The sequence below is a fragment of the Oratosquilla oratoria genome, chromosome 11 (assembly GCF_046742065.1).
Source record: "Oratosquilla oratoria isolate Oo_2021 chromosome 11, ASM4674206v1, whole genome shotgun sequence".
Classification (NCBI taxonomy): Eukaryota; Metazoa; Arthropoda; class Malacostraca; order Stomatopoda; family Squillidae; genus Oratosquilla; species Oratosquilla oratoria.
This window is the reverse complement of record NC_134787.1, coordinates 8,610,682-8,622,897: the sequence shown is the minus strand read 5'-3', so window position 1 is coordinate 8,622,897 and position 12,216 is coordinate 8,610,682. Positions and strand designations below refer to the sequence as shown.

The following is a 12,216-nucleotide window of genomic DNA, read 5'->3' as shown; positions in this document are numbered from 1 at the left end:
GAAACGGTTGGACAACTATGGATGGTGATAATGGACATGGAACTGCCTAGTGTAGGCCTCACGATCTCTTGCAGTCTCCTTCATTCTTTTGTTATCCCCCTCCCATCTCTCTCCCACCCTCACTCTCTCCCTCTCCCTGTCCCTCTCCCCTCTCCCTCTCTCTCCCTTCCCATCTCTCTCTCTCCCACCTCTCTCCCTCTATCTCTCTCGCCCCTCTCTCACTCTCCTTCCCTCCCTCCCTCCCCTCTCTCACTTTCTCTCCCTCCCTCTCTCTCTTTCTCCCTCTCTCTCTCCCTCCCATCTCTCTCTCCCATCTCTCTCTCCTACCTCTCTCTCTCTCACTGTCTCCCTCCCACTCTCACTTTTCCTTCCTCCCTCACTTTTCCTTCCTCTCTCTCTCTCTCTTTCTCTCTCTCTCTCATCTCATTCTTCCTTACTATTTCTATGTCCTACTCAGTCCCTTTAGATCTTTTTTTTTTGCATAGGTTTTTATGCCGTCATCACTCTAACATAAACTCTATGGACGATGCACACAACATTCTTATATGATAGGAGACTAATTTTCGTTCAAAGTACTTAGAGTTTTGACTTTTGCTCTTCTCTTTTACCACCTGGATGCCTCCATTGCTTGAGAGCGATATTGTCTCAAAGTACAGAAGCATCGGTTGTCGGTTGCGATGTACAACCCTCACCCCCTTCCACTCCCTCCCCGCCCTCTCTCTCGTAAGCTCTCGCCCACTTTCCCTCTCTCACCGTCTCCCCCCTCTCTCTCGCTCCCTCTCCCTCTCTCCTCTCTCCTCTCTCTCGATCCCTGTCCAATGCATGGACATACTTTGGAGTGTGCTTTATTTGTCGATGATTTTCTCGAAAACGTAGATCGAGATCCATGATCGATCAGGATCGGAGACGACAGGATTATGCAGGAGCTAGACTTTGATGGAGGAGAGAAGAGAAAGGCATGACATAATATAATTTATTTATCTTTATTTATTTATTTATTTATTTATTTGTTTATTTTTTGCATAAGAGCAAGATGTCCATAAGTAAGACCATACCAGGTTGTCAGATAGTGGAGGCAAATGGGAGTTCGGAATGCAAAAGGAAACTCGTGAAAATTATGTCAAAGGACGCATCTTCCCAATTTGGGCAATTGGCATAAAAGAATGAGTTGTCGGTAGAAACTTGTACCTCGATCGCATCGTTGGAATTCATGAAAGCTTTTGATGGATATATTATAAATTGAATTTCGAGTTGTATATTGGTTTTCCTCAACTGGAAATGATAACTTAATAGAAAGGATTTGAACAAAATTTGATGTTATGTAGTCGTTATCATTCTTTCTGCGTTTTTATTCTTGTGGTTTATGTTATTAATTTTTTTTTTTCTTAATTGCAGGTAAGAGTGCTTGTTCATTAATCGACATTACCCAATGAAATTTATTTTCTACCGAGCATTGCGTATATGAGAATGTAAGTATCTGCACTGTTCTTGTAAATTGTTGGCTTCAGTCACTCCTCCAGTATGGACTAAGGACTGAATGAAATTATCTGGTATTATTCTGAACGAGGTCTGCTATGGGCAAGATCACGTGAAAGGGGTCAATCAGGATTTCTTTGACACCTATATAAGGCACAGGTTTCCCTCAGCAGGGCACCTGTATTTTGTCGATTTTGTGCATTATACACACACACACACACACACACACTTGGTGGCGCGGTTGATAGAGTACTGGATTGCCAGTACGGAGGTGCGGACACACACACACACACACACACACACACACACACACACACACACACACACACACACTCTCGGTGGCGCGGTTGATAGAGTACTGGACTGCCAGTACGGAGGTGCGGCAGTACCTGGTTCGAATCCTGCCCAGGGTCGAAATTATTTCGGTATCGCTGCGCTTCGAGTCGTTACTCCAACTCGTGGGCGGGGAGTTGGTTGTGTGTGTGTGCGTGTAAGGTCACAGCATTACCCATAGATCGGTCATACGAGCTCTGAGCTCTCTTTCGGGAGGGAAACAGCTGTCGATCACGAGTCCAACACGTGATCCAAAGACCAAGGTGAACACACACACACACACACACACACACACACACACACACACACACACACACACACACACACACACACACAGACATCAACTCTCGATAATTCGGGTCTTGCGGAGTGCTTTGATTGGTAACGAATTACGAATTTGCCGAATTATTGGCTGTCGAAATTAGTTTATCATTTTATGATAGCGAATTATGAACGCGTTTTTGGCGCACATGTACAGTTTTCTCTGCCTATACCACGTATTAAGAAAACATAATATACCAAGAAATTTATATCAATAATATATCAAGAAAAAAGAATATATCTTGAGAAAAGGATAAGATTACAGTAGACAAAGAATAAGCCTAATGAGAAAGTGCAGTTGTGTCTATTCCACATAACTGTGTTTAGTGTATAAAATAATCATGTCAGTATCTTGTTCTGAGTATTTAGGTTTACAATCTGAATTGTCGAGAAGATTGCGAAATTGCCTTAAATGAATCACAGCCACATTCATTCACTACTGCTGCGCCATCTGTCGAGCAGCTGCGGAACTTTCGGACATGAGAACGTAAACATTGCCAAAGACGTGTTGCTTTCTACATCTTGTGTCGGATATTCAAAAGTATGTCCTACATCTAAGCTCGTCTGAATTAGGCAGTTTCCTAATTCGCCCTTGATACTTCTCTGCGTGGCTACCCTGTGAAAACAAATGATAAGGATAACCTTTGGAACCTTTGGAACCTTTTTCGTGAAGAATAACTTTCGACAGTACTATAGATTAGGTTAGGCTGGACAGAGGGTCTAAGCCAAGAGTTTTTTGGTTTTTGGTTTGAGTTAAGATTTTGACAGATGAGTGTGCCCCTTCTATGATGCCAACGAATTCCAAGATCACCCAATCAGCTGAAATTCCAAGCTCGTGATTTGTCCTCTGTTGGAGAATGGTCATCTGTGCTAGGCAAACAGTATTTTTGACGTAGTTTCTATTTGTATTTATGTATGTATGTATATATATATATATATATATATATATATATATATATTATATTTGTAGGGTCATGGTGGCGTGATGGGACGGTCTTCGTCTTATAAAAAGCAAGCCGCTCAGACAAGGGTTCGAATCCCGGTAGGAGAGTTTATTTCCAAATGTCAATGACACATACACACACACACACACACACACACACACACACACACACACGTATATGTATATATATATATAGATGTATGTATACATGTATATATACATGTGTATATATATATATATATATATATATATATATAGCGCACACACACACGCACGTACACACGCACGTACACACACACACACACACACACACACACACACACACACACACACTTTCCCTCCTCTTGTTTTTTCCCTTGTATTCTTCTCACCTTGTCTCCGTGTCCTTCAAGTCCTTCTTTTCTTCCTCTTCTTCTTTTTCTTCTTCTTCCTCTTCTTCTTCCTCCTCCTTTTCCTCTTCTTGTTTTTTCCTTTTCTGTATCTACTTCATCTTCATATTTCATCATCTTCATCTCCCTCCCCTTCCTCTTCTACTCCTTTCTTTTTTCCTCTTCCTTTCCTCTCCTCCTTCATTTTCTTCTCCGTCTCCTTCCTCTTTTACTATCCTCTTCTCCTCTCCTGTCTTCCCGCTTCTCCCTCTCCGTTTCTCTTTCCTTCCCCCTCCTCGCTCTCCTTCACTCCCTCACTCTCTCTGGCTCTCGTTGTGTGTGTGTGCGTGTGTGTGTTTGTGTTATGTATGTATGTATGTATGCAGGTATGGGATTAAGGAATTCAACAGGTTCTCTCACTAGGGCAGTAGCATGCAGATATCTCTCAGACTGTATTATAGCCTGTATAAGACAATTTCTAATAACCAGTTCGCGGAGCGCATGGAATTCCAAGAACAGGTTCGTACGAACCGAAAAGAACAGGCTGAATTCCACCATAGTATGTATATATATATATATATATATATATATATATATATATATATATATATATATATATATATGTATGGTTTACCACAGTCCTGGGTTATGTGTTGGACTTGTGATAAATAATTATTACCAACCCCGATGAGAGTTCAGAGCTCGAATATGACCCACTCTGTGGGTCATGCTGTAAACTTAGACACACAACTCCTTGTCCACTAGAGTCGAAGTGCAGGCTCGCAATGCAGTGATTCTGAAAATTTCAGTCCTGGTCGGGACTTCAGCTCGGATCGCTGAACTAGCGTACTGCACCATCGAGCCGTGAGTGTGTGTGTGTGTGTGTATTTACCTAGTTGTATTTTGCGGAAAGGGGAGCTACGCTCGTAGTGTCCCGCTTCTGTATCTCGCAGTGTCTAGTTTGCTCTTAAACTCATGAATGGTTTTTGCGCACACTATTTCATTGTCCAGTTTGTTCCAAGTGCCCACCACTCTATGTGGATTTTTTTTTTTCAGGTCTCTTCTGTAGTGTGTGTGTGTGTGTGTGTGTGTGTGTGTGTGTGCGCACGCGCGCACCACGCGTACAGAAACGACGCGTGCCTGCATACAACGTTTTGATATACGGGACATTTAGATTATGCAGAAAATGACTCTTGCCAGAGACAACGAACCTAATTTGGATAGACGGATGCATAAATCCGGTCCCTAATCCGGGTGTAAACAGCGGTATAATGTCACCTAGAAGTATATTCGGGTTAAGGCTAAGGCTCATTAATGTTAATTACCTGATGGTTATCTACTTTGTGTTTATTTTAACCCTCAAGGCGAATGCCAGAGTTGACGAAATAAGAATGGTGGGCCAAGAATAGACGGGGGGGGGGGGGGGTTCGAGGATTGAGGAAGGCATTGTTGAGGTTCTTTATCATTGTCACAATCCTTGATATGCTTCGTTCCGGATGTGCTCACGCGCGATCTCGTGGATGGGAATAAGTCTTTTTACGGTTGCTCTGTTTTTATATGATATTTTCGGTTTATTGTTTTTATTGATTTATTTTTTTCTTGTTCCGTTTCTCTCCGTCTTCCGTTTCTTCTGCCCCGCATTTTATACGTGACCCGCGGAAACCACGTAGATCTGTTGAGAGAAGAAGAGAAAAGTGGGTAGGTAGGGGTTCACCACGATAGGAGAAATATTTGAAAGATTATCTACGATTGACCATCATTTGATTTCTACATGTGGAGGCAAACCTCTCGTGCCGAAGGTGTGTCACGGGCGTGAACGAAAGAAAATATTTGAGAGGAGACCATACATTTCAATGATAAATACCCTCGACTAAATAGACGAGGATATTGGATACAAGATAACGCACCACAGCTGCGCGAGATTGGCCCTAAGGAGACAAGCGCCGTAAGAGTTCATACCAACAACATTTTGATGGTATCGCCGCCCGATGCTGACCAGGATAACTCAACTCGAAGTGTCTTCGGTAAGGACCTTACGTACAAGGAGACTCAAGCCCTTCTGGTCTGGCTGTTTTGTTCAAGTGTGTGGTCCTCTCGGTAGTGAAGAAATTGAACCATCTCAACTGAATTCCACAGGTACCGAGAGGTGTGTGTGTGTGTGTGTGTGTGTGTCACGGATATTCCCAAGTGTCACCGAGATGTGAATAGAATCGCCTGGCGATAGTCTGAATAAAAGGAAAAGGAACACGCGGCACGTAAGGGGCCGCGACGATCTATTTGCAATCTAAGTCAATGGAGACGTTCACACGCAACCGCGAAATTTTTCCTTGACTATGCGGTACCGCCGCGGTTTCCGCGCGGTTCAGACCTCTAGTATAGACAGGACCTTAGAGTTTCGGAGCGTAAACAGGGAATAGTTTTATTCGGAAACTTTTTTTTTTCTTTTTTTTCGGTCCCCTCCAGAAGATTCTGTTCACGTGAAACTGGAACACTCGACGACAGACCATGAGTCAGGAGTTTTGTGTCGTATTTGTATTTCAGCTAATTGAGACTGTGGCAGCGTTGCGCTCCGTGGGGCGTGGATTGATCTTCTTTGGTGGAAAGCGCGATTAATGGTGGCTGCTGCTCGTTGTTACAGAACCGTCTTCTCTTCAAGGCGGAGCGACGCGCGCGAGCCGACTGCAGCCGGATTGGCGCCGGGCTCCGGAGTTGCATAGCTCTCTTTCTCTCACTCTCTCACTCTCTTTTTTCAGTCATTTGTTTGGTAGTTATTCGGTGTCATTTATTCGTTCATTTGTTATGATTAATTGTTTATCGTTTTATTGTGTATTTGTCTCGATGTGTTTAGTTTTTATTTTATTTTTGTTTTGTTTTTATTGTTTTGTTTACCTCGTGCATTGACTGCATAGGGATCTCTTACGATCCAGAATCCCCCAACATGTTTATGTTTGGATACAAGCTACACTTGTGTAGAAATGTTATTGTTTTTTTATTATTATTAGTATCTCGTTTCTCGTGTCTACGTGTCTGGGGGATTAGAATGCCTCCATCTTGTTCCCATGCGTGTCGTAAAGGGAGACTCAATGAGGCGAAACGAGGGAACCGGGGACGTTTTCTCGCTCGCGAAGAGACAAAGAATGCTTTGACTGGGCCATTGTTTTGTAACAGCGGTTCTTATCTTTGTTTTTCTTCTTCTTCTTCTTCTTCGCACCTCTTTTAAACAGTGTAGCCTCTCACGCAACCCCAAATTTACAGTGCAGCGAAGTTCAAGGTTCAGAGATGCCATATTAGCAACTAGATAATAGCTTCTGAGGGCTTAGATAAGAAGAAGTGTAGCTTCTCATATCCATAGGAACTTGGTCCCTAGATAACCTTCGGAGACTCCTTCAGAAGACTTTGAAGACTCCTTCGGGAGACTTTTCAGACTCTTCCGGGAGACTTTGAAGACTCCTCCGGGAGACTTTGAAGACTCTTCCGGGAGACTTTGAAGACTCCTTCGGGAGACTTTGAAGGCTCCTTCGGAAGACTTCAAAGTTGAATAACCGTGGAATTCTCACGGGTCTTGTGCATCACGCTATGGATGTAAATTGGTACTCTTGAAGACTACATCGGGAACTCCTTTGGGAGACTTTAAAGACCCCTTCCGGAGACATTGAAGACTACTTCAGGAGACTTTGAAGACTTTTTCGGGAGACTTTAAAGACTCTCCCGGGAGATTTTGAAGGCTTTTTCGGAAGACTGTAGATTCTTTCGGGAGACTTTGAAGACTCTTTCGGGAGACTTTAAAGACTCCTTCGGAAGACTTCAAAGTTGAATAACCGTGGAATTCCCACGGGTCTTGTGCATCACGCTATGCATGTAAATTGGTACTCTTGAAGACTACATCGGAAACTCCTCTGGGAGACTTTAAAGACTCCTTCGAGAGACTTTGAAGACTTCTTCGGGAGGATATTAAGACTTCTTTGGAAGACTTTGAAGAATTCTTCAGGAGACTTTGAAGACTTCTGGGTGACTTTGAAGGGTCTTTCGTGAGACTTTGAAGAATCCTTCGGGAGGCGTTGAAGCCTCCTTCGGGAGATTTTGAAGACTTCTTCGGGAAACTTTGGAGACTCCTTCGGGAGACTTCGAAGATTCATTCGGAAGACTTCACAATTGCATAACCGCGGAATTTACACGGATCTTGTGCCGCTTTCCATGTAAATTGGTACTCTTGAAGACTACTTTGGGGACTCCTTCGGGAAACTTTGAAGACTCTTTCGGAAGACTTTGAAGACTCCTTAGGGAGAATTTGAAGACTCTTTGAGAGATTTTGAAGACCTCTTCGGGAGATTTCAAAAGCTCCATCGGAAGACTTCCAAATTTGAATAACTGGAATTTCCACGTATCCTGTGGATCACGTTTTCCACATAAATTGGTACTCTTGATGACTACTTTGGAGATTCCTTTGGAGACTCCTTCAGGAGACTTTGAAGACTCCTTTGAGAGACTTTGAAGACTCCTTCGGGAGACTTTGAAGATTCCTTTCTGGAGATTTTGAACACTTCTTGTGGGGACTTTGAAGACTCCTTAGGAAAACTTTGAAGATCTCCTTAGGGAAACTTTGAAGACTCCTTCGGGAGACTCTGAAGACTTTTTTGTCATACTTTGAAGATTCTTTCGGGAGATTTCAAAGACTCCTTCGGAATACTTCAAAGTTAAATAATCGTGGTACGGGTCATGCTAGTCCATCATCATCATCATCATCATCATCATCATCATTGCACATGGCATCATTTGACCTGCACCTTGGTAGAACAGTTAGTAGTTACGCGGCACTAAAATAACTTTTGCCCAGCGAGTTAGGACTTGATTTGATGAACCCGTTGACATTTTCGATCATTGATATACCTAGATGAAAGGATAATGCTTCCCGAGTGGATGAGGATTGGGGTCACGACACGGTGGAAGTGTTAACTACAGTAGCTTCGGCCTCTGGGCCCTACTGTGGAAGAGATCTGTCTCGCTACTTTGTGTGTGTGTGTGTGTGTGTGTGTGTGTAGATACACATCTCTGACTGTCGCCAAGCAGTTGTATTCAAGAGAATGCCTCTCCACGGTTGTCTGAAATGTGGTTTGTTATCTCGAAATCGGGAACGATGTGATGTTTATCAAATTGCGATGTGATCTCGAAAGATGAACAGCGTGCCGACTTGGAAAGTGAAGAGCTCACCAAAGATCTTTAAGATTTGCGTGTACTCTGATAATTGAAAACGCCATTCTTTCTGGGCGGCGGGTCTGGGTAGAGTCTTGCGACAGCCAATGCACACGAAAGAAGTGTGTGATCTAGATCAAGGGCACTGCGGCTGGCTCATTCTGTGTTGATTTTTCGTTCCTCATGCCCGAAGAGGTCGAAATAGGAGTCGCGCTTGTTTATTGCTTGCCCTCCCATCTGTATTAGAGTAGCAGCCACGTGTGTGTGTGTGTGTGTGTGTGTGTGTGTGTGTGCGTTTTGTAAGCTGGTGTCAATTATTTGGCAGCTACACGCGCCCTTTGCTCGCGTCTCAGGGTCGCCAGCTGATTGATGACCACGACGACAGGGGCGCCCGCAAGAACAGACTGTCCTTACACAGCGGCGTATCCTTGTTTCGATGTAATCAGGTCAGTACACGGACTCTGTCCGGGAAGACTGGAGACTCGGACGAGTCGAGACACGCGCATACCCACAGGAAATACTGTGATCGACAGTACTTGCTTTCTGTCGTGGTTCGTTATGTTCGCTACGCTACTGAGATGTGCCACGAAGATGAACATAGTAGGTCTGTAGTCTTGTGTCGGTTAGAGTAGAGGGGATAATGCCACCCGAGATGGAATGGGTTGATCAAGATAGGCTCCAACCCTTTCGCAATGAAGGGAGTTCCACGGAGATTGGCTAAATAGTCTTGCGTCTGGCAGAATAATTGGAAATCTGCCACCTGGTAGGGAAGAGGCTTATCGAGGTAGGCTACAGCCACGACTCGTCGGAGGGAGTTGCCACGGAAATATTAAAACCTTTTGATGGCGTCCAGAATAAAAGGGATCTTGCCACACGGCACGAAAGAGGTTCAGGAGGAAGGTGTAATATGTGAGAATCAACACCGTGTGAGATCGAAACCTTTATTGGTACGACGTTTCGCTAGTTACAGCTTTTTCAAGTACAGACATATGGCAAATACTCTGAGTACATATAGGCCGACGGGGAAGGAACTGGGAGAGGTTATCAGTATCAGTCCCTTCCCCGTCGGCCTATATGTATTCAAAGTATTTGCCATATGTCTGTACTTGAAAAAGCTGTAACTAGCGAAACGTCGTACCAATAAAGGTTTCGATCTCGCACGGTGTTTATTCTCACAGTCTTGTCGGCTTTTGCCTTTGTGTTTCAGGGTGTAATATATCTGGGTTCGCTTTTGAACTGCCTCAAGCTGATTCATTAACAATGTGGCGTGTTTTATAAACTAGATGATTCTGTTTGGCTGAAGGACAGGTATGTTCGAGTCTGAATAGGTCTCGATCGATTGAGAATATTTAGTTCGTTGGGTGCAGGTGTGGATTGTCAGTTCTGCGCCATTTTCGATGTCATTGGTGCTTAGTATGTTTTGAAGTTGCACGTATGTTTGCAACCTCCAGGGTGTACTGTTAATTATCGCACGTAAAACTGTTTGGGGTGTTTTAACTGCTGAAGTTAGTGGCTGTGGTACCGCACCACCACGATTTGGTCTATGGTCAGCATTGCATTGGTGACATCCAAGGAATTTGGCTCTTACGGATTGGGCTCTACAGCGCAAAGATTCCGAAGCTATTGGCCATAAAGTTCCTGTCACATGATCCCTTAATTTTCGAACGTTAATATTTTTGTAACGGTTTTAACGGTTAGACTGCAAAGGAGATGGCGGACATCGTCAAGTTGACGGGATATTCTAAAAAATATCGAGAAGATTTTGACCATTTCAGGTTACATGTCTGATAACAATGTGCCCAGGTTCTCAGGCTGATGTTGGGTGATTCTTTTCAGCAAGTAGTAGAGGACGAAACGTGGTCCAAGTACTCTTGACATTTTTTCATAGCAGTTCCGCCTGTTTCCCCAAGCGCCACTGGACACAAGCTCCTCGCCTTTAGGTACGGCGATTGACTCTACAGACAAAAGTACATACCCTTGTTGAAGACGTTAGGAGAATTCTTGGGATTTTATTTGCTGCGCTTCTGCTCAAGAATGTTAGAATGCAGAGACGGTAGCGGGTCTCCAGTGAGGCTTAGCGCGCTGGGGCTCGCTTTCAGTGGTTGGTGGCAGACTTCCCATACAAACGATTTTGTATCACTAAGCATTACCGGTGGTCCCCACGATGCTGTTACGGAGAAAATAGATCCGACCTCCATTTATTTCTCTCTCTGAATAATGTATATATCGCGTCTTTTCGTGTTTGAAAGTGTTCCTCTTATGATATATAATGTGTGAGTGAAGTAACGCGCTTCCTGGCGTGTGCCCCAAATTGATGATTAGTATATAATGTATGAGAATGAGATTGCAGTTTTATTTATTCATTCCCCTAATTATTCATTTATGTATTATTATTTTTTTATTACTCGTTATTTTGTTATTCTCTTTATGTTTTTCAAATAGTTTAATCATCTTACAGGGGCCTTTCGTTAACCCTTTCGACCTGACACATTTAATGGCTGATCCTCTCGTACCAATTTTATTTAACTGAGGAGCATACTTGGGATTGAATAGGTTCTTGATCGACAGGGACGTCAAATTGTCTAGACCCAGTTATGTTCCTCAGAGCCAATACTTTAATGGTCATCATTAGGTTAAAGGCGTTGAGCCTAAAATGGTTACCACAGCTGATTAAAATCGCCTGGCGGCAGCCTGAATATAGATATAATAAGAACGGTCGCTGATAGATATAGTTAGATTGAGATGGGCTGTAACTCAGCGTTCCTCACCCCCCCCCCCCCACCAACTTCCTTGCGGAACTCTTGAAATAATATTCATATCTCGGGGAACCCCGGCAACCAAAGGGAGGGTTCGAACCCAAGCTGGCGCGCGCTGGCAGTAAGGTCATACGGTCTTCTGTTCCGAGCTTCACTCCAGATTCATGTCAACCCCATGATTAAGATGGGACTTGGCATGCAAAGTGGACCTTTTAGACACGTAAATATCCAAACAAAATCTCCGTTTGGTGGACATTGTAGTATAATGGTTATGTATTTATCGAAATTAATCTTAAAACATTCCATTGTCACAGCTTAATCCATTCATTGTCTACGCCATTGGTAAAATTGTTTGTACCTTTTTCTTGATTGGATGTACGTCCTGACAGTTGGAACTCATTATTTCTTCGTCGGGTTGGTATTTAGTTTGAAAATGTTTTTAGTTCTGATGTTACCAACTGTCTTTAAAACTTTGATGTCCTGTATCGATTCCTCGCTGAATCTCCGATTTTCTTAGAGAAAATGAATTCGGAAGTTTCAGGCGGTTGTCGTAGGATTTGTTTCTAATCTTTTGTATCCGTTTTGTAGTTCGTTGCTGAACCCATTCCACTCTGTCAACGTCTTAATGAGATTCGGGACCGCACGTAACTAAAACATTTTAAATGAGGGCGGACTAATGGTCATTGATGATAATTAAATAGACTTTTGAAGCCAAAGCGATCCTGTTATCAGCCTTAGAATCGCGTTTGCTTTCTCAGAAGTAGATTTTTTTTTCATTCTTCGGTTTTGTTTTCAGTTAACTTGTACTTCGTGATATTTTTTACCTCAC

General features: G+C 43.3%; 1 long non-coding RNA gene across 1 annotated transcript in view; it reads left to right on the top strand.

Annotated features, from left to right (window-relative positions):
- Positions 1–1,389: 1,389 nt before the first annotated feature.
- LOC143029446 (uncharacterized) overlaps positions 1,390–12,216 on the top strand; it is a 75,516-nt gene continuing 64,689 nt past the window's right edge. The window contains exon 1 of the long non-coding RNA XR_012966835.1: positions 1,390–1,469. This is a non-coding gene — a long non-coding RNA (uncharacterized LOC143029446). The remainder of the gene's footprint in view (positions 1,470–12,216) is intronic.